Source organism: Periophthalmus magnuspinnatus, chromosome 13, assembly GCF_009829125.3.
Source record: "Periophthalmus magnuspinnatus isolate fPerMag1 chromosome 13, fPerMag1.2.pri, whole genome shotgun sequence".
In the NCBI taxonomy this organism is placed as follows: domain Eukaryota; kingdom Metazoa; phylum Chordata; class Actinopteri; order Gobiiformes; family Gobiidae; genus Periophthalmus; species Periophthalmus magnuspinnatus.
In genome coordinates this window covers 11,254,590-11,278,781 of record NC_047138.1, presented here as the reverse complement: position 1 = coordinate 11,278,781, position 24,192 = coordinate 11,254,590, and the positions used below count along the sequence as shown (strand labels likewise).

Here is a 24,192-nt window from a genome sequence, read left to right as displayed (position 1 = left end):
TTAAATGTGGAGCCTTGTCTATTGGGAAATTGAATGCTCCAGTGAGGCATTATGTCTGAAAATAAAACATAAAAATCTTGCAATGGAACCTACAAAAATGTATAATAAAATAATCCAAATTTTGCATTTCACCTATCTCGTACTGCTACATAGACAAGTCAGCACATCAATAACAAAAGAATGTGGGTCAGCAGTAGCTCAATTGTTAGTCTGCTTATCCTCTGATCCAAAGGTCAACAATTCGGTGACCTTGTGAAAATGCTGGCTGAAGTCGGTAAGAGTGTGTCATTATACACAGTGAAACGAATACAATACCGACATGGGCTGAAAGGACACTCAACCAGGAAGAAGCCATTACTCCAAAAGAAACAAAAAAGCCAGATTACATTTTGCAAGTGCACACAGGGACAAAGACCTTAATTTTGTCCTGTGGTCTGATGAAACTAAAATTGAACAGTTTGGCCGTAATGAGCATCGTTTTGGAGGAAAAAGGGGGAAGCTTGCAAGCCTGAGAACATCATCCCAACTGTGAAGTACAGGGGTGGCAGCCTCATATTGTGGGGTTGTTCTGCTGTAGGGGGGACTGGTCCACTTCACAAAATAGATGGCATCATGAGGAAAGAACATTATGTGGAAATACTGAAGCAACATCTCAAGATATCAGCCAGAAAGTTAAAGCTTGGGCACAAATGGACAATGACCCGACGCATACTGCCGAACTGGTTATAAAGTGGCTTAAGGATAACAAAATCAATCTTTTGGAGTCACCATCATAGAGCCCTGATTTCAATCCTGTTTGTGGACAGACCTGAAAAGGCATGAATGAGCGAGTAAACAGTTTAAAGGCAATGGTACCAAATACTAATGAAATGTATGTAAACTTGTGACTGAAGAAAGTAATGAGAAATTGTCTAAAAAAATATCATTCTCATTATTCTAGCATTTAGCAAATAATAATAATATAATTTTGGTAATCCGAACTGACCTAAAACAGGAAAAATCATGTCAGACAGTGAGAAAAAAAGCGTATGCATATTTTTATATAGTGTATGTAAACTTGTGGTTTCAACTGTTTCGGCCATAAAATGTTGTCAATTTTGCATTCTGTACAATCAGTTTCGCCAGCTGTACTATCATAAAACAACCCTTCAGAAAATCATTTGTAGTCATTTTAATTTGCACATTTTATTTCCATGGCAGTATATCTTTAATGTGTTCATGTTGCCAAAATGGGTAGCATGGTCATTTAAAATTTTCATTGGTTTTCATTGATTATTCAGCTGTCACATTTGGCACCACCTCACTTGAATCTCAACACCATCAAAGGATTATGTGTTTGGAGGCCATTCAATTATATACAATTTCAAATAATTCAGTTGAGAATGATAGCGATCAGTCACCCACCATTGCTCTCCGCTCTGTTTAATCGCCGATGGAAGCTTTATAATTGCATTGAAAAAACACCAGGAAGTATGGCCTTGTTAGCCATTATAGCCACTGGCTTTGAATCTGAATGACAATTATACGCGCAGCTAACAGTTCACAACCAGCAAGAGCAAGTGCATCCCAGAATAGTAGTTTTAGAAAGATAAGGATGTAACCGTGCTTGGACTCAACAGTATAGACGGGCAGCTGAAAATCACCTCAAAATAGAAACGCAAGCCGTCAGTCAACCAAGAAGTCTCTGCGGATTTGAATCATTAAAATAAGGGCTACCGTGAAACTCAATCTCCGCTAACCAGTGAATAAGGAATGTTGCCCCGCTACCCATAATTTAAAAATGAAGCTGTCTGGATGTTTCTAGGGTGAAACTGTTGCGCCAGAAAAGACTTACCAAATGTTATGCGTGTCACATTGGATTTAGGCTTCACGACACAGTTACCAATTCTAACATGAATGAAACTACCAAAGCATGGACGATCTGAATAGTTGGGAGTATGGCCCATAAGTCTTTCCTGAGTAATGTGTCTCAAAGGATTCAAGCCCAATCCTAAACACAAGAGTCAACAATTAAGGTACACCCTGTCGAGAAATTTGACCTCTGTATTTGACCCATCCTTCAGTGCTGTCTGTCACTTGTCGGGAGAGTGCTCAGGGACCCATCTCCAGACCTTGAGCTAGGTTTCATCTGATCTACCTTAGCTGGATGGATTTTTTTGAATGTTTTGGGCTGATGGGGGAAACCGAAGTGTCTGGAGGAAACTCAGACACGGGAAGAAATGTGCAAAAATCTAAATCGAACCTGGAGCCTTCCCACTGTGAGGCGAGAACCACTCAACCACCGTGTCGCCAGCAATTAACTACAAAGTACTCTGTTCCTTATAGTACATAAACAACCATGAGAAAATGTGGTCATTGTTCTCAAACTGTGACAAAAAGGAGGACATTGGATTTCAATTGTAAGCCACATCCATAACTTGCATCCAGCTTTCACAAACCCTTCTACACACCCGGATTCCTTACGTGCTTCAATTTGTATGAATGTTTTCTAGCTTCCAGACTGCAAAGAGGATTTTAGCCTCATGAAAAAAACAACAAGGCAGTGTCACGGTCTGATGCGGATTGACAAGAAGTGTTAACCACAGACAACGGCAATAAATCCCAGCACGTCCTAGCTTCACAATCGATACAATGCAGACTCCATGCATGAGCTGGTTTCATTAATTGCTGGTTTTACAATGTCTGTAGTATACTGTATATTCTTGATGTTCGACCAGTGTGCCGGGGAACACTTGTGTCATGAGGGGTTGCCAAGTCTGTCTTGAGAAAATATATAATTTGAGTTTAATGATTTACACATCATTTAATGCAATAGGCTACTAGAGATTTCAGAGTGGCCTGAGCAAACTTCGGAATGTGGTTTATGTAGACCAATAGACTCCGGGTTCCAAATAAGAAGTGATCATGGGCACGCTTCTGGCTCCATTGACTCTGGCTCCAATTCATTTTACATTAAAAAACTGTCGCGCCTCTCTCTGTAACTGCTGCTGTCAGCCTCGTCATTTTGGTTTTAAAAATTAACGCGCTCTACGTGATCCTGGTATTTGTATTTCGCTATTGTGTCCGTAAATCAAGATATGAACATTAATAACAGGCAAATCAGGTGTCATCTTTCCTCGAGGTCACTCTCAATAAGCGTTAGCAACCGGTTTGATTGACAACGTTGCTATGTGCCCCCTCCCTCCATGCTAAACCAGCGGTGCGGGCTGGAAGAGGTGTTACCTTCAACAGCTTGTTCCCAATTGGCTCTTTGGTTGCTATGATACTAGCACTCAGAATTCCTAATACGGAACTTGGCTCCAAATTCACCCCTATAACTGCTAGCCTCGACGAGCTTCATTTGACTGAAGCTGAACGCTATGGGTGACATCACACTCCCTTAGTGCACTTAAATATACAGTCTGTGCAGACCTAAATATTCCTTTACAGGTATAAATAACAATATTGTCACTTGCCAAATTGTTTAACTATTTCTGAAATTCATTTTGCAGATAAATCTTTCTTTTTTCCCTTTTTTTCAGTGTGACTGAGAATACACCCGAACAGAAGGTCTTACAAATTGCATCCTTCATTTCAGAACCCTCAATCAGCTAACCCAATGATCCAGCTAGTAAAAGTCCCAAAATGTCCTTCACAGATCATATCGACCCACCTGAGAAGATTAAAGACAGCTTGTTCCAGTCTATTTTTCCTCAGCCAATCAATGAGAAAACAAGGCGTCCTTACAAATGTGTGTATCGTGAGCAGCGGACATGGCTGTTTATGGTTTGAAGAGGGACTAAGCCTCGATTAAAGCTGACGTTCTTCTGATGAGGCCACACTTCTCCAATCACAAGTACGACACAGGATCAGAGCATCCCAAAGTCACTTAACGCCCATTCATGTCTGGCCATACATAATGAAACTACACACACATGTTTAGACCAATCACACGCTTTCAACATCAAAGAGCAGCTACAACCTCACACACCACACGTCTTTTAAAGTGCACTGCGGGGCATTTCTGGTGTCAAGTACACCACCTGCTCAAGATGTTACTGTGTTGCGCAGTATGCAGGAATATTAATAATAAGAACTATTCCCAAATCAACCGCTATGTCATTACAATTTTATTTTCACAGCGAGTATGGTAATATTGGCTAATTTTAACACCAGTTTTATAATGAAGTCAGAAAAGCATGAATCGTCCACAGAGGGATGAGCTAATTAGACAGGTGATAAAAAATGCACTGATCTCTTAACCGTTCCAGTTTGCATGTTTAAAACATGCTCACCATCAGACGGCTTTGCCAGAACCCATAATCATAACGGAAATGGCTACAGAATTCATTAACTAAAAATAGCTCTAAAATGTGTAAAAACATTTTCTTTCTCTCTAATGAATAACATAGAAAAAAGGGACATTTTGTGTTGGTGAGTCACTTTTAAATCCAGTACAAATGAAGGGGTTATTTATGATTTTACAGGCTACAATATGAATGCAAGAAAAAATAGAAACTGCAACTGTAACTAGAAAATTCATTATTTTGTGCCAATTTTAGAAACAAAAATATGTCATTTCAATTCAGTACACACACACAAAAAAAAAAAGTAACTTTAACCCTTCAGAAAAGTTAGATTTCATAAATGCGAATGAATCACTGTCAATACTTGTGAACGGTCATAAAATCGCCTTTCTTCTCCCAATATTCATAACACCAACACATCGTCATATTGTCACATCTCTAATGATAACTTATGGCCACACTATAAACCACATACTGTAGTAGCATAGTACATCAAACCACTGCACTAAGGTTGTCGCATGTGTCCAGATAATGAACGACATGTCATTCTGGTGTGAAGATCATTTATATACTTTTTCACCTCAATCCCAGCGCTCCTACAATTATTCCTCAGATTATAATTGAAAATAATCTTTTGACGTAATCTCAGGATTTAGCTCTAGATAACCAAATTGTACTATGTGGATAACTCTTAAATGCAATTGTGTGTGTATGAATTTGTGCGCTTCTCGCCAACATCCCATCCAGCCTGCTTTCCCAGAGTACACTGCACCTCGCAATGGAGATAGATTACCCTGTCAACCAGCCACCGAACCACTGTAGAGTATCTTGTGTGTATAATTTACAGTATCTCCATAGGAACACATAGGCCTGTCGGTGTGTATGGGAACGCGGGCTCGCTAAGATCAGGTTTGAGTTTCAATGACGGTTCCTTGTTCATATATGCAGACTCATATGAACGGATGTGTGGATTCTATTCTAATGACTTCCCTGTAACATGTGACGCGCTCCTTCTATTACAGAGTGGACCTTCGAGGGAACAGTGGGTTATTAATGATTTAGGGAGAAGAGACATGCATCTGCTGCAGAACATCCCACTCTTCCTTCAATTAAAGCGCACATATTACGCTATTGATCTGATCTATGTTATAATGTCGTTTCCTCATCACAAACATACCTGAAGTTGTGTTTTGCTTCATTCACACATGTTCAACACACAAATTCTGCATCCTCTCAGATACCTTGTGATGTCATGTGGTAATACAGGAAGCGCAAAAGCTAACAAAAAATAGGTGTTAACTTGAAAATTATTGCTTCATGACATCACAAGGTGGAACGGAGCATTTTATGCTTTGGGGATGTAGACAGACTAATGATAAAGGCTTGCTCAAATGTGTGAATGAAGCAAAACACTCACAAGAGTCAATTTTATGTAATATAGGACCTTGAAACAGGCTTTTTTGTGTCTAAAGGTTTTCTATTTTCTTGTATTTTGCATGACAACACCCAAAAAGTTAAGATTGCATTATGTAACTTTTTCTGGTGAAGTGTCTGCCATCTGCTTGTCTCCACGGAGATGTTCTTGCTTTGGCTGAAACCTTCACAGTATCATTCATCTTCCGTCTTTACAGGTGTTTTTATTGTGCAAAAAGGAACACAAGCATTTTACATCCATCCATTTTCTTCTGCTTATTCGGGGCCGGGTCCCGGGGGCAGCAGTCTAAGCAGGGACTCCCAGACTTCCCTCACCCCAGACACTTCCTCCAGCTCCTCCGGTGGGACTCAGGCCAGTCGAGAGACATAGTTCCTCCACCGTGTCCTGGGTCTTCCCCGGGGCCTCCTCCCAGTGGGACACGCCCAGAAGGCATCCTGAGCAGATGCCCAAGCCACCTCAGCTGGCTCCTCTCGACGTGTAGGAGCAGCGGCTCCACTCCGAGCTCCTCTCGTGTGACCAAGGATTTTACATACAGTGACAATTATGTACATTTTTTTTGCATTTTTTTTGTTTAATATATGGTCAAATCAGAAGGAAATCTTCATTACCTCTGTCAGTGAGCAGAAATTCACAAAAAAATGAGCATTTGCAGTATCACACATATACAAAACAATAGATGACAGTAGCTCAGTTGGTAGAGTGTTTGTCCACTGATCTGAAGGTTGGCGATTTGAATCCTGCTCTCGACATAAACATCATTGGTTGAGCGGTTAGATCCACTGACCCACAGGTTGGCGGTGCGATTCCAGCTTTTGTGTAATCCTCAGTTGTCCAGGTCTGATCCAAAGTAAAAGTTGACTTCATTTATTTTAGTTCTAAATGAAATGAAAGTTAGTCATTAGAAACAGATGGTGCTTTCAATAACGCTCACAAGCTATTTTCTTTAATATTTTTAATACATAATTAAAATAGCCAGACATTCCCTCAGGACAGCTCATTTATACGGTTATATTAGATAGTGTACATCTTGTATTCATTGTGTTTTTTAATCCAATGTACTATTTAGATATCTTGAGCATTATGTCAATAGTCACTGACAGTACTCTCCCACTCATGCTTCCTTAACAATCAATCTCCCTCCCAAACTAATCAAACGAGTTTCAAATTGTAATCAACTCATACACACGCAGTAATAAAACAGATTATGCGCAAACAACAACCTACATAACTGTCAAAAACACTGGTAAAGCCAAGGTTATCAGCGACCAACCAAAATAAAGCAAAGCGAACATGATGGGGGCCTGTAACTTAGCAACAGCCAATGATGCGCTGACGGTGAGAGTGAGGAGGTGGGAAGAGGGTGCGTTATGGTTGTGGGGGTGTAGTGAGAGTGAGTGTCTGGGGGCTGTGAGAAAGTGCAAGATTGGTCCAGAGATCTCACAAGTAATGAATGGGGAGGGCTGCTGCTGCTGTCAGGGAGAGGGGAGAGAGAGGGAGGGTGTGGTGAGCTGAAATAGCACAAACTCTTTACTTCTGCGAGCTAGTCGGAACTGTGGCAATGTGATTACTGAGGATTGTCACTTTACGGTGCATTGTATTAGCTGTGGAATATATGGGAGTGGATAAACGTTTGGGTGGAGGGATGGACAGATACTTGACAGCAGCCTATTTCCACCGTTATGACAGGGTGGAGTGTTTGGAGAGTGGGAGACTATTTTTTACACCATTTGAACGGTTTTGAGAAATGGTAAACAATATATAGGGTTTGCAGAAACACTTAATTTGAAGATTATTGGTCAAACTTGTGTTTGTTTTATACAATCCAGGTGAAGCTGCAACTGTTCGCAGCAACTGTAATGTTGTTCATTGTCCTTGTTTTAGTCTTGAGTGTCTTGAGAGTCTACCCGTTTGTCAAGGCCAGATCTCGTAAGATCTCAGAGGCTAAGCAAGGCCGGGCCTGGTAAGTACATCTGGGAATATCATGTGCCTCAGTGGGGCACCAGTGGCAAAAACTGTTGTGTCCTTGGTCAAGGCACTTCACCCACTTTGCCTGGTATGAAAGAGATGTGTGCGTGAGTGTTGGTGGTGATCACAGGGACCAAAGGCACAGCTTCCCTCAGTCTGTCTCAGGGCAGCTGTGGCTATAGCAGTAGCTTAACACCACGAATTCCAAGTGTGGAATGTATGAATAATCCACTATAAAGCACTTTAGGTGTCTTGAAAGGTGCTATATAAATCCAATTATGAAGCAATTAATGAATCCAACCTAACCTGCCAGTATAGTCTTCTGAATTGAGTTCTACACACAAAATAGACTCAAGTATGTCTGCTGGTGTCGCTATGTTTGTTGTGATTTGTTTGGGTACTTCACCTTTGGCTTCCACTCAAACTCCAATGCTGCGCTATGATTGGTCTGAACAACTGCTGGCCAAGGTGAAATCACAACAGCCGGAGCGGGGCCGGATGAATTCTTGTAAACAATATCTATGTAGCTCTGTGAGGCAACTATTTGTAGATGTATATGTTCTTTTTTAAGTCCATATGGCATGCCCCAAATATACCATAAACCTTACACCTAAAAATGTAATATGCAAGTGTATATGCAAAGTGAGAATTCCTTTGGCGTCAGCATATGGGCCTTTGCATTACAAACCATGAATAAAAAGACTATCCAAAAGGTTGTGCAAAGACGGTCGTAATTCAGAGATAAAATGACTATGTTTAGTGGCCCTTCAGAAGCATTCCAAATCTACATTTTCCATCTCATGCCTTTGGTTTTACTATCTGTCTTATTTCTATCATCTCGAAAATATTTCAGTTGGAATTAATCTAGTATGAATTGGAGCATTCCACTCTGATATGTCTATGTATTAACAGCACCCTGACTGCGTTCAAAGCAGACAGAGCCCGCTGCCATTTTCACCGAAGAAACACAGTATTAAATCTGGGACTGGGAATCATTTTTGCTCTCCATTCACAGCATCTTTACAATCTGAAAATCACAGCAGGCCCTTAAGCATTGAGACAAACTTTTGTGTTATTCTAGTGTTTACCAGCAGTAACCTTGAGCGCACTATTCATACGAGGCACATTACCCTTAATAGCCTGTCCATGCGGAATCCACCATATGTTCTCTCCAACATGCTCTACCACAACCACATCCACATCAAAAGCACGCCGCCATAATCTGCACTGTGCTCTTTGAAAAGTCCACTGTAAATCTTTGATAAGTCTTTTCTGATCTTTCAATAGTCAATCCGCTCAAAGCTCAGATGTACGGCTCAGAGTTGAAAAGTGGTATTCAACAAAGGACATGGGAAAACCAAACCAGCAAAGATATGCTCTCCCAAAATGTCCCGAAGCAGTGAACCTATCTCTAGGCCTGCCTCAGTGTCACATTTTCCGACATATTACTAAAGAAAATAACACTGGAAATGATAACACTGAAACTACATTAGTATTTCCTAAATGTGCAATGTTGTTTAAAAAAATATTTGACCACAGAACAAGTAAGGTGATGGAATTACTGCGTGAGAGAAGTTCAGATGTTTACCTCTGACACAACAAGCAAAATGAAAATGCCGACTTTGCATTAATGGATTTATGAAATGTAAATGAAGAAAAATACAACTCCGGGTATCTTTTTGATGAGGGGAGAACATTCTAACATGTTTAAAAGCTTCAATTTGGAGGACGAGTAAGAAAAAAGGACCCTCCGTGTGCAGTGGAGGTGAGTCTCATAACAGCCTTTGAAGCTTGCAGTTCACTCTTGAAGTTCACTGAAATCAATAACAGGAACGTGCACAGGTTGGGACAGCATGAGCTCCAGTTGGGATACTGCTGGATTCAGTCTGTCAGTAACTGCAAACCTGCACTTTTGATTCTTCCAGGTTTCATTATGTCTATTTGGAATTGAGATGAGATAAAATAGATGAGTTCGATAAACAAATCTGACAGTGAAGTGGTCTTTTGCAAATCACCAAATGAAATTAAGAGTGCATTTCGCAACTTTTCTGATCACGTATATGAAGATGGTATTGCTTTGTCTAAAAAGTTCCACTGAAAACATGCGTCCTACTGACTGTGAGCGCAGATCTATAACTTGGCACCTCGTTGTCACCATGGAGATAAGTTTGAGTCAATTATGGTGCCATACTTTTATTTAATCAATGCAAAAACCAGCAGATGGCGTATACCCTACTTCAGAAAAGCTACATTGTGTACCCTTAGACTGTATAAAAAAAAGTGGACTAAAAGAGTATGATGTCACAAGATAGGACAATATGTAAGTCGATGATTTGTTAGGGTGATCCCCGAATAGAGAGGAACTACTTGACTTCTGTTTGTGGAAATCTAATCCCAGCTACAATATAAGCAAGATAAGCACGGATTTTCCTGGATTTGCATGTTCGGTCAAGCTCTCTCTGTGCAGACAGGACAAGACAAGGTGTGTGGGGTCTCATCTATCAATACAATCCAACATGGGTTTGGCTGTCAGCCCTAAATCAGCAGGGATAGGCACCTACCACCCCTGACCCAACGACCAAACTGTAAAGGACAAATGAATGCTAAGTCAATAGTATTGGATTCCCAGTTTGAGCAGCTGAGAGGAAATAGAATGTCATGAATCAAGGCATGTGGTTTGCATCCAAGAAGGTGCGCCAATTAGTTGTTTAGCTCCTTTTTTTTCCTTTTGAATCTGGATTTTGATGCTATGTAACATTTCTGAAGCAGGAAGTATCTCCTGGTTGTCTCCATGAAAAAACTGAATCTAAAACTTGTCTATAATGCATTGAGTTTCTAATGAAAAAAATACAAATAAAAAATTACGACAACATGCATTCTTACTGTAAATGCGGCCACGTTTTCACAGATCTGACCTGTAATTCAGATGATAGCTTCAAGTGATTGTTTCCATAGAAAAATACGTTAATACAGTGGATCATTACAGGCAAAGTAATAACATCTCCACAGAAAAGCTACACAGTGCACCTTTAAACTGTACAAATATTCTAATACCTGGTGGGGAAATATAGTGAAATTGTACATTGCAGTTTTATGATAACCTTACTCTGACCACCGACATGCCCGCTCAGCAAACCCCTTCATATACACTTGATCCTCTGTAAGCTGTTCCCACTGCATAAGACCAACAAACTGTATATCTTTGTGTTTTCGCAGTGTTGGCTTAAAACATTTCAAAGATAACAAAAGAGTGAAAACATTTTGAAGGAGAAAAACAGCCCACAGTTCATTTCGTTGTCATAGAAGGAATTATTCATTTTGGTCAAAAACATGTTGCATACACAGAATTTTGTTTTGTAGCATTGTAATAAAAAAAGATGCATAATATTGCGAGACAGGGACAAAAATACTAACTTCACACGCAAGAAGTGAATAAAGGGGCAAATGATGGACTTGATGTATCTTTTATTACATGTCTGTGTAATCCCTCAGTCGTCCAGATCTGATCCATAGTAAAAGCCAAAAGTAAAATCTGTCAGCTGGACAAAAAGTTGTAGGAGTGAAGACCTTTCGCTGAACATCCAAGCCGGTTCTTCAGTTCTGGTCAGATTGCTGGTGGACACTGCCTGAAGGGAGGAGCTAACTACACTGAAACTGGAAACGTCACACTCACTTAGTCCACTTCTTTATACCGTCTATGGTCAAGTCCAGGGGTCACCAACCTTTTTGAAGCTAAGAGCTACTTCATGGGTACTGAGTTGTACGAAGGGCTACCAGTTTGATACGATCCATCCATCCATCTTCCATCCATTTTTTATCCAGGGCCAGGTTGCCGGGGCAGCAGTATAAGCAGTCTCAGACTTCCCTCACCCCAGACACGTCCTCCAGCTCCTCCGGAGGGACCCTAAGGTGTTCCCAGCCCAGCCGAGAGACATAGTCCCTCCAGTGTGTCCTGGGTCTTCCCCGGGGCCTCCTCCAGGTGGGACATGCCCGGAACACCTCCCTAGGGAGGCATCCAGGAGGCATCCTGAGCAGATGCCCGAGCCACCTCAACCGGTTTCTCTTGACGTGTAGAAGCAGTGGCTCTCCCCCGAGCTCCTCCCGTGTGACCAGTCTGATACGCTCTTCTGAAATAATACATTTGCTCAGTTTGCATTTAGTTATACATTATTAATAATGATTAATGATAATCATCTATGTGAAGACATTGATCACATTAATGATTTCTCACAATAATTATCAACAATGACAGCAAGGTGGGGCACAGATATTCAGCACTTTAACTTTATTAATATTAGTAAATGTTAAATTTTCAGATGATCACTTACGTCACTACATCTCATTAGAAAAGTGTCCCATTTTCACAAGCCACTGACAAGCCTTTTAACAAAACAAACTATGTTGGACTATGGTTCAAAAAGTTATCATTTATGCGAGGTTAAAGAAAAATCAACTTACATATTTTAAAATAAATCTCGGTTGCTTTTTGTGACTTTTTCGCTGATCTCATGAAAAAAGACCCAAGCTTACCCAAAGCTGCCTTTAGCTCTGGGCTTGTTCTGCCCGTAGTGCGCGTCCCTGTGGGTAGTTGGCGTGGAGCTTTGTGACACGTAGTGCAGTGTCCCTCCACATTGTGCCGCTTTGCCGTTGCCACAGTCGCTTCTTTTATAGTCGTAAAATTTGTTGTAAAAGTTATATTAAATTTTTTTTTTTCTGCCATGTTTTGGGGTAAGACATTGCATTCTGCGCATCTTCACAGCGCTCGCGAGCGGAGCACTATGTCTTGCGCACAATAGTAACCATTGAACTGAGTAGGTCAGAGTTCACCTTAACTTATCTAAACTTTACGTATAATGAACATATTTTTTAAGATATTGTCATGTTTAAAGCTAAATAAATACTTTTGCTATTTTTAGAGCCGGCCTGTGGGCAACTCATGTGGTCCTTGGGGGACCACACTGTGTTGGTGACCCCTTGTCTAGTCTGTCACACTTTGATGCAATACATAATAACATCACAATATTATAATTTCATTCATTTTCCCTGTTGATTACATTGTACTTTGTCATAAAATATCCAAAATGTGAATTCACAAATATCGAACCTGATCATTTCTATGACTAGACCCAAGAACTCACTGCATTACAACAACAAAATGCATCTTAACAACATTAACTTTAACTGCCCCCATCTGCGTTAAATATTATTGTCCTATAGAATGTTGCGTTGTCATCTGAAACCCAGTAATGTTTGACAAAGAACTTTCTCCCCTCAAAGCAACTCGAAATCATGATATTGATTCTGACACATTTACCATAGTGCCAAATGTGTCTTCCTCTGACAAACTATTGCCTTCACCCGCCAGTCTATCTTGTTCTATTTCCCCAGGTAATTAGATGGATACCTAAACCAAGCTGAATACAAAATAGGACTATGAAGGCACAGCGGAGAAGTGACGTCTGTGACCCAAAATAACACAGCTCCTGACATGTAGCCATGGCAGCCCTCCAACCGTTACAGTAGATATGATACGTCAGTAGAACTTCCAAACACGTATGCAACACTCTCCTTTCACTTGCTGAGTGGACAACGCAGGCAGTTGCTAATGGGTCTTTTGTTACGTGACTCCTTTGTGCTAGCATAGATCCATTTACTTGTTTCTGAGACATATTCATCCTCTGTTTCCTTTTTGGTGTCTTTCAGCTAGTCATCCTGCATTATTTTTGCATGTGTTTTTTTTGCATGTGGACCTAGTTAGAGTTCTGCCAATAGAGTATCTGTAACAAATAGCTTCATAATAGCTTCACGTTGTATATAACTCTATGGGAGATTCACTATTTTTGAAAGATTATTATCATTATGTGTTTGGGATTGGCTGCACAAACTTGCCATATTAATCATAGGGTTTAAAATCGTTTAAACTGACATCAATTACATCTTTGGGGTTGAATAATGGCACCACTTCCTGGAGCTATTGTGAAAACCTAATTTCACTTCTGGTTATTTATGCAGACAGAGAAGACATTGAACTTTGTCCCAGTTTTCGTTTCATATGGCCATGCCCAGGACCAGGTCGCGGGGGCAGCAGTCTAAGCGGGGACTCCCAGACTTCCCTCACCCCAGACACGTCTTCCAGCTCTTCTGATGGGCCCCCAAGGCGTTCCCAGACCAGACATTTTAACCAAAAAAATGGTAGAGTGGTGGCTGATTGGCTAGCATTCACGCCTCATAGCAAGAAGGTTCTGTTTTCCATTCCCAGGCTGCTCTGTGTGGCATTTCCATGTTTCTCCCTTTGTCTGGGTGGGTTCCAGTTTTCTCCGTCAACCCAAAACATCGGTAAAATCCTCAAGCTAATGTAGTCCTGGCCAAACCTAGCTCAATATCTGGAGATGGGTCTTCGCTGTGGCACCCACTGCTCTTGACAGCCAACCCCAGTGGCTTTGAAGGGTAGGTCGAATGCAGAGGACAAATTTCCCTACGGGGACAATTAAGTGTACGAGTATCTTAACCTTAAACACAAACCAAGTCAAAAATCTGCAATCCGACAGTGAAACAGATTCTAGATAGTTGTAATGTGACGTGAACTCCACTTATGTAACACCTAACTCGTAGTAAAATCTTTGTTATTTTGAATTACTCTTACCATTAAAACAAGTTACAAGATAGAAAAGTAATTGAGGCTACTTTTAGAACCAACTCTGGTCTCCGTAAGCTCACCAGTCACTGTTTTAGCCCCATTCTGTTAAAAAAAAGTGCTACAACAATACACTTGTCATGTATTTCGAGTATTACCCTGTTTATTTCCAGGTTTCATCATTGCCTTCTCCTGTCCACAAACCAAACCTTTCTGTCCTTCTATGGCAGATTTTTGCGCCCAGTGTTGACAGGTGTTGCATTTCTATTGTCACGCTATACCTCACTGATACAAAGCCTAGCAACATAAAGATAGACTATTGGGAATAAAATGTCGAATGGAAAAGGTGCACAGTGTAACTTTCTTCGGTTTAGGGTCAGCCCAGTAATCTGCTTGTTGCCATGGAGATAAACCAATGCCGTACTGTGGAATTAAGTCTCCATGGCAACAAGCAGCTGGCTAGGTTGACCTTCGAGTGGAAAAAGTTACATTATATGCCTTTTCCATTCAACAGGTGCCTACTAGGTCAAGTTAAAGCTTAGATCTGCGGAGAGGCAAGCTAAATCACAGTAGAAATTCATGTTTTTCAAGGTATGTTTGAGCATGAAAAACATCTGTGATAAAATAAATGCACGACAGATATGTTTGTTCCCATACATTTTGGAGCATTTAAGGTAAAGTAATAACATCTCCATGGAGACACAAGCAGATACCAGATCCTCCATTAATTATTTACTGTTCTTTTCAAAGGTAGAAAAGTTTGCTTCCTGCCTCTGAGCAATACATTCTCAGTCGTTGAGAACTTGACCTTGGTATGCGTCCAAACTACAGATGAAGCGATGTCTCGTCTCCACCTTGGCTCTCCCCTGCGCCCTTCTCTGTCTAGACTGCTTCCCTGCTCCAAAACGTGCTATTTCGGTTAAAAAGTAAGCGCTTTGACCCTGAGCGACAAAAACTGCAGCATTATCAACACAGTCTGTAACATCTCCAGCTCTGGGAATATGGAGATCTGTGCCTTTTGATCATCCCATGTTTGAAATGCTAAAGCAGCTATAGCGCCGCGACCTTGACGATAAACACTTTAAGAAGGGATGGTCTGAGGCTGTAGGTTTTTAATAAAGGTGTAAAACTAACCCTTTTTTCAGTCACCTTCCACCATGTAAAAACTCCTAGCACATCATAAGACAGTTGAGTGGCCTGAGGGTTGATGAGGCTAAGAGACTGCAGTGATGGCACTAGCACACTCTGTGCTAATGGAAAGACCACTTCATGTTAAATATATGTAGAGGATGTCTAAGGCATCTATGACTTCAAACACATGCTACCTTCAAACATGGCGTCATGAACATTGGATCTTCTGATCAGCTTCCTTTGATTTCTGTGACAGCACTGCTAAGTAAAGTTGATAATATGGTGCATCCAAGGGAAAGGGCAGTGGGAAAATGGTTAGGGATTTAACCAATGAGGGGGCGCAATAGAATCTGCACAACCATCGCAAGTCAGAGAGGAGCCATAGGTAGAGTAGAGAGAATAGATGTGAGGCCCAGGTAAAGACAATATAAAGACACAAAAGATGTGAGGCTGAGGTAAAGACAGACAGTATGAACACACAACAGATGTGTGGCCCAGGTAGAGACAGAATAGAGTTGACTTAAGTGCTTAGAGCACCCTCTCTGTTCAGGAGGAGCAGCAGCTGTAGCCACAGGGGCTGATCTCACACGTCTCTGGGCTGTGCTTTGAACTCCTTCTGCCACTAAAGAGACACACAGAGCGCTCCCATAATAATATTATTATATGGCCTTCATATGGTAATATGCTTTTATTGCTATGAAGAAATATGAATATGACGGCTTTCAGAGGCAGCTCAGGGAATTACACGGCTGTCATGGTTCTGTGTGTCAGCTGAATCTTTAGATACTGCATTTATCTTGGCTCTGAAAGTGAGAATCTATTACCTTATTTACCTTTGCCATGATAAGCACAGACATGCTGTGTGTTCACTGCTGTTTAGTGATGGCAGCAGAACACTATAACAGATGTGTTTAGTGCAGGTCTGGAGAGCAGACCAGAGACAGTCTTTGTGGTCCTAATGAGACAAAAGAGACATTTACTTTTCTGAAAGTGGCTATTCAGTCATTAGTTCATGATTTTGCATTCCTAAGATTCATTTGAGGTTGAATGTAAATGTTTTTAAGATCATGGCCTGACTGAACAGTGCTACATCATTATGTGCTTCCTCATAGGACTGATGTGTTCTTGTTTCTACACAGATGGATATGTTTACTCCTGATTTAGAGCAGGCTTCGCTGACCATGTGTAAAACATGCACAAATGGAGCCATGCCACATGGGCAGAGGGAGGAGATGTTATTTTAGGAGAAGTCAGTATTAAAGAGGAGTTAGCACCTCTTTGCCTGCAGCTCATAAAGAAGAATGATGCGCTCATAAGTGGATATGATTCGCTCCGCTCCAGCCTGCAGCATGTGCCACTTAAGAGCTCAGCTGTGAGCAGAGGGTGGGGGTCATTCACCATTTAAAACCACACATTTTTATCAAAAGATGAAATCATAGTTTCATATTACATCAGAGAATACAATGATAATAAGCACACATTTAAAACTGAAATACTTTTAGGTCTAAAGCCCTGTAGAAAGCTACAAGAGAGAGAAGCCAAAGGATGTGTTTATTTCTTTGACAAAGCACTGGATCGATATCTTATATAATGCAGTTCAATGGTTCTGGGCAGTGTAAATAACAGCGTGGGACAAGCCATGCCACAGGAAAGCAATACAAATCTGCAGAAAATCAAACTATCTGATCGGGGTAATAATGCTTGCTTTTTTACGACTGTGTTATATAATAACTTGAATGTTTTAACGATTCACAACCCAAACCTGTTTTCTATCCATCTCTCCCAACAGTACTTACATTTACTGCAAAGTTTACCATCACAAAATCCTTTGAAATACTTAGTGAGGGAATGGTGAGTAACTTTTTAACTTTTGTGCAGTACTAACCCAAGACATTCAATGAACACAGTTTTCCTGCTGATACAGTTGGACATATATGAGACATGTCCTTCTTCTACGCAGGAGAATGGCAAATGTTTCAGTTTTCATGTTTTTAGTTGTTTCGAATGCTTTTACTTTCCACATCATACATTTATGCATATATCTACATTGTGTCTCTGGCTTCAAAAGCACATCAAACTATAACATGCCATTATAAATATGGATTATGTACTCCATGTGTGAAAATAAAAATAAAATTTACATTTTGTTGCATATACTGTCAGTAATTATATATATCTGTCAGAGTGATGGACTGCTGCATGTCGTTTTACTTGTTTTATGCTCATTTAGTAGACTCATATATTAATACTTTTGATTTGGTGGGATAGTACCTATGGTAAATATTTATCATTGTATTGACAGGTGGCAGTTTGTGAAAAAAAAGCTGAGAAAAAGTACTAAAATACAGTAGTACTGAGTTTTAAAACAGAATCCATCGATCTATGCCATCAACACTGAAAATGACATCCAAAATGTATAGACCATTTACACACAAACAAGGATTTTTTTCTAGCAGTTTAAACATTTATCTAACAAAATAAAGTTATAATTAGTATTATTAGTCTAGAAGATGATCCTGATGTTGTCCTGATGGCTTCTTCGAGCCAGGACCTGCAGCAGGCACTGGGGCGGTTTGCAGCCGAGTGTGAAGCGGTTGGGATGAGAATCAGCTCCTCCAAATCCGAGGCCATGGTTCTCGACCGGAAAAAGATGGTTTGCTCTCTCCGGGTGGGTGGTGAGCCTCTGCCCCAAGTGGAGGAGTTCAAGTATCTCGGGGTCTTGTTCACGAGTGAGGGAAGGATGGAGCGGGAGATTGACAGGCGGATCGGTGCAGCGTCTGCAGTGATGCAGTCGCTGTATCGGTCCGTTGTGGTAAAGAAGGAGCTGAGCCGGAAGGCGAAGCTCTCGATTTACCGGTCAATCTACGTTCCTACCCTCACCTATGGTCATGAGCTCTGGGTAATGACCGAAAGGACAAGATCGCGGATACAAGCGGCTGAAATGGGCTTCCTCCGCAGAGTGGCCGGGTGCACCCTTAGGGATAGGGTGAGGAGCTCGGTCACACGGGAGGAGCTCGGAGTAGAGCCACTGCTCCTACACGTTGAGAGGAACCAGTTGAGGTGGCTCGGGCATCTGCTCAGGATGCCTCCTGGACGCCTCCCTAGGGAGGTGTTCTGGGCATGTCCCACCGGGAGGAGGCCCCGGGGAAGACCCAGGACACGCTGGAGGGACTATGTCTCTCGGCTGGCCTGGGAACGCCTTGGGGTCCCACCGGAGGAGCTGGAGGACGTGTCCGGGGTGAGGGAAGTCTGGGAGTCCCTGCTTAGACTGCTGCCCCCGCGACCCGGCTCCGGATAAGCGGAAGAAAATGGATGGATGGATGGATTATTAGTCTAATCATAACTATTGTGTACTTTTGGCCCTTGTTAGCATTATGGTTGCTAGGTAACAGTTACGAAATTGCCTCTACATATGTCACATGTCTAACCAGGAAGTAAAATTATTAACTTCAAAATCTTAAATACAGTGATGTTAACCATGTTTTATTGGAATGAGTAGTCCAATCTGTGATATGTACTTGAAACAATATAGACAAGCAAACGTTAAAAGGTGGTACAAAGCATTTTTTTAATAATTTTTTTTTTTAAAAGCTTTCTGTAGTATTATAACGTTCCCTCATCAAACACATGAATGAAGAGGTTTTAGATGTCATCCATGCATGCAATATATAAAAACATGACACAAAACTGTATGTGATGCGCAGCAGTTTGTTTAGCGGGCTGCACGACGATTGTGTTGTGATAGCGCTCTGAAGGGGTTTGACTTAGCCCAGGGAGCAAAGGGAAGGAGGGGACTTTTTTCGGTTAACACTGCTTTTTCAAAACAATAAAATGTAACATGGCGATATAAATATGTTATGTGTTAGCTGTTATTGCCGCGCAGTAAGTAAAATACCTCCTTTTTAAACAATATAGACAACATTAAATAACACTATAGAACTTATACCTCCACATTATGGCAGTGATTTTGCTGTGTGGCTAATTAGCGTCAGGCAACATCATGAGAATGGACAGCGTTTCAAGACCAGCTGCCCACTCAAACAAAATGAAAGCTCTCCTGTTTTCACAAAGGGAATTATAGGTGTGTGAGACCATAAGAGGCTGGGATGGCATGTTGCCGTAGGCTGAGGGGGGGGAACAACATGCTGAAATGACTAGTTCTGATTCATAAATGTGGTCTGTCAGTGATGTTTGTAATCACGATTATTACACAGTGTGGAGGGGTGTGGCCTAAAAGCCTATCAGATCAAACCCAGAGATGTTATTACATTGTCTGGAATGTTCAAATCAAGTTACCATGGGTGACAGCAGCTCAGTTGGTAGAGTGTTTGTCCGCTGATGTGAAGGTTTGCAGTTTGATTCCCACTTTTGACAGAAGCATCACTGATTGAGCAGTTAGATCCACTGACTCACAGGCTGGTGGTGCAATTCCAGCTCCTACAGATGAATGTTATCATTGTGTCCTTGGGCAAGACACTTACTCACCTCAACCTCAGTGTACATTGGTGTATGAATGTGTGTGAATGGGTGAGTAGTACCTTGATGTAAAGTGCTTTGAGTGCCTTGAGGCTGGAAAAGCGCTATATAAAAATGTGACCCTTTACCAGTCACATCTGTGGAAAGGACATCCCGCTCATACTAAGAATAATTGTTTTTCAAGGCAGTTTGTTGTTGTTTTTTTCTCAGCAAGCCATATTATTGTAACTACAAAAGTTACATAGTATTCAAAAAAGGTCTAGTGCAATCCACATTTGAGAGAACACTAGAATCAAGATAAACCTAAAATATTAAACTGCTAAATTAGTTCAAAGTTAAGTTGGATGAGGTCTAAAATAAAGGCTGGGTGTCATTATTTGCAGAGGACATATTCTGATGGATGAGAGCGCTGCAGTTTAACTTTACCAGAGGTGAGTAATAAAGTCACCTAATTATTTTCACAATTTCCTGATCTTGAGCCTCTGTGTCTATCATTCTGTCTGCCCTTAGTGATCTCTTTCATTGGCTGTTGCCGTAGTGATGTTTTGTGGTTAGGATATGAAAGAGCAGCTCAAAGTCACTCTGACACCGCAGCGGATCAGGTACTAAACCAGGCTAATTATGCTGTAGTGTGTGGCAGGCTTTAGCTGTTTTTTTTTTTTTCTTTTTTTATCAGCCAAGTTCTATATTAGGAAGTCTGACCCGAGTGTCATAGCAATCAAAGAGCCAATCTGGAGTGAGGCTGTTGAAGTAATGCCCTTTCTTGCCTGTACCACTGGTTTTAGCAGGAAGTGGGTGCTCTGGGAAAGAAGGTGCCTGATTTGTCTGTTATTAATGTTCATGTATCTTGATTTACAGACAAAGTAGGGAAATAAAAAGACCAGAATCATATAGAACGGATTAATACATGCATTTTACAATCTGAATGATGAGGCTCACTGCAGCAGTTACACAGAGAGGGGCGACAGTTTTTTCGGTGTAAAGTGAATTGGAGCCAGAGTCAATGGAGCTGGAAGCGCGCCCATGATCACTTCCTATTTGGAAACCACCGGCTAACACGTTAGCTATGTCCATTTATATATACAGTCTATGAGAGTTTGAGCCAGAAAAGCAGAGGAGAGACTCTTTGCGCAGTCAGTCGTCCAGCCATCGCAGAAATTTCAAAATCATCACACTTTCCCTTATTTCTTGGTTTAAACACATCAGCTGTGAAGTCAGAATGTTCACAAACAGCCTAACATAAAATAAAATGGCCGCCCACTCATGGAGATAAAAAGTCAGTGTACCCACAGGTCCTGCTGCGAATGTAACTGATAACTAATCTTACTTAATCTTATCATATTTCTATTTCCAAATCTGTAGATCTTTAGCAGGTCTCACAAGTGAAGATTTTGGATAACACGAAACATGGAACAGACATTTGGCAGATAAGAGTTGTTGTTTTTTGTTTTTTTTGAGATAGCACTCACTTTTCTAATTACTTTCAGTGAATGTGGCATCAAGGATTTTCCAATTACTCGCGCAAAAAAATGATTACTTACATCGGAAAAAGGCTAACTTGGTCCGGTTAGCAGGCCGTAATAAAGCCCTTATGGCACATGTTTCTCTAGGGCAGCAAATAAAACAACACAAGTATGTACGAAGAGAGGCCCGAGAGAGTGGAGAATACAACCGGGCTACAAAAATGCAATCATTTTTCACATCATATCGGAAAGCATGTGTAAGATGTGAAGACGTGGGTATGCTGGGAAGGGTTTGATTGGTGCGAATTAACTATATAGTGTGTAGACACAGCTCCGAGGCTACAAACAAGCAAACAAATAAATATGTAATGTAATGTGCCCTTATTTCATTTTATCATAGTTTATATTAATATCTTTCTAATTCCTGTAATGTAATGTAAGGAAGTATGCGCGATGTGACGTTGTTTGTTTCAGTAGAGATGCTATTCCTTTGCCTGGAATTGTCACATCCTTCATAAGAGTGGGGTCTTATCTCCATAGCTCTGACCTGTAACTGGGCAAGTTGGCGTCACCTGTGAGATGGATAAATTATATCTCCATGGCGACAACAGAAAAAAGTTATAGTGTCCATTTAATGACAGAGTTGCTTGTTCCAGAGGTGATTAATATGCTACTTTTTCCTGATGTATAAGAAAGCAAGGAGTGTTGTAATGCATTTTAGAGTGAATGTGATTTGTCATTTTTCTGATTATGTCTACATAACATCTATCTGCTAAAACCTCACAATGACATGAAAGTACAAGAAGAATCACTAAAGTTGCATTTCACCTGCACTTTCCTCATTAGAATCATTATAGGTCACTGTTGTGCTGTTTTGTGTTGGAGCGGGTGACTTATTATTTCTAAAGGTGTTGTTTTCATGTGTTGGTGGTGTTAGTTTCTAAGAGATAAACACCCTAGTATTATCGGGTGAGTTAGTGTTGTTAACATTTGAAATTACAGTTAACAAAAGATGTGTTTTCTTTGTATTTGTCAAGCCATATGTAGGAATCCACCACAGCCACAGACAAACAGAATCATTTATGATATCACTAGATCTAGAAACTACATTTTCTGTTCATAGCAGAATGTTTTCCTGGCGTAGCGTAATATTGCCAAAGCATGCATGCAATGTTTAACAAGGCAGAGAGAATGGAATAGCAACGGGTCACTAAACAGGAGAGAGAGAGAGCATGTTTAAATTTCTCACTGCTTACTGGATTAATTTAATGTAACTTTATGTATAGATATATGTTTATTTACAAGAAAACTGGGCGTCTGACCTTGCCTGATACTTAACAACGATGTGAATCTTGTCACCAGTAAATCTCAGCTCAGATGGGTGTGACTGACAGGTGGATTGACCAATCACGTATCAAAATAAATATGGCTGCTTCCGAGCAATAAAGAAAGGAAACATCACAAGGGACTGAAAGACATTTCTGCAGAATCAATGAGCAAAGCTATAAACTCTGTTATTCTGAGGTGAGAGAAATTCAAAATTTTTATTCAAAATGACAGGTGACCCATGAGCTGCTTTGTTTCACTTGCATCATTGAATCATGTCTGGTTCTGGGTCGGGATGCGATGGAGGGGCGTGGTGACCAGACTGACATCCCTTTGTATACAAAATGCAGAGATATCATTCTGGATTTGCTCGGCAACATTTGACCTACACTAGGTTATATAGAACTGAAACTAGAACAGTCAAGTCTTGCTTTCACTGCGTACGGAAACCCACACTATGTGCATTTCAGGAGCTGTCAAAGAAAAAATGATAACTTAGCTGCAAAATCTAAAACAACTCTTGACTAAAAGCAACACGATTAGAATTTAAAATGTTTTGTCATTTCCGTCCGTCAGCTCGAATGGAAAATGCATTCAATCCACAACAGGAATAAGGAAATTATGCAACTTGCAAATGGTCAGATTTCTCATTTGTGAACCAAGCTTTTCACAGGCTGCAGTTTTCTAATCTTCAGGGAATGGTACGCACACTTGGATCCTTAGTTACACAACCATAAATAGACGCCATGCTGTGTAACACTTGTACATCCTGGCATGTTAGCAGTGTCGGGGACCCTTATAGAAATGCATTAAGTAGCTGAACGCATGCCGTTGTTGCATACATTCATACCATTCATCACAGAACAACGGTAGGTTCTATTTCGAAGTATAATAACATATGTCTTATTCAGAACATATAAATATTCAAGTAGAGCTATATGCATGCGAGCAATTCAAAATATCAATATGCAATGTAAGAAGCTACTTATTTCCCACTGGGTTTCATTAAAGTTGTATTAAGCCTAATAGCCAATAAGTGTTAAGATTTGTTTGTGTAAGCTACTTGTCACAGTTCCCATTAGGCCCAGTGGTACTTCCCTGTGTTATTGTGAAGTCCACGGTCACAGCAGTGGACGGCTCACCTCTATCTGCAGTCCTGTGGGGCGGTAAGACTCAACATGAAGACCAGCGCTGAGGGCTCAGACGGTGGAGAAGAGAGATGGACTTGCACACCTGAAAAAGAGGATAAGCAGAGGACATCAGTACAGTATCAAAAGTAAGCCATAAGAAGTAATATAGAATGTGTTTAAAACTGGTTTGTGGATGGATTTAAAGTAAGGAAGTATATAAGGAGAGTTGTATTGGTTTCAATGACCTTGGCTTATGTTAGTGTGGCCAGATTTTCAAAATAAAATGCTGAGACGCCACAAGTTTGGAGTGTTTGCTGATAATAAAATGTGAAAAAAAAGAGCGAAA

The 24,192-nt window shown here is 40.8% G+C and overlaps 1 protein-coding gene across 1 annotated transcript in view; it reads right to left on the bottom strand.

The window, feature by feature from the left end:
• Positions 1 to 23,954, bottom strand: part of zgc:172282 (leucine-rich repeat and fibronectin type III domain-containing protein 1-like protein) — a 135,149-nt gene extending 111,195 nt beyond the window's left edge. Inside the window, exon 1 of the mRNA XM_033977052.2 lies at positions 23,859 to 23,954. The gene's annotated coding sequence lies outside the window, so the exon portion shown is untranslated. The remainder of the gene's footprint in view (positions 1 to 23,858) is intronic.
• Positions 23,955 to 24,192: the final 238 nt, after the last annotated feature.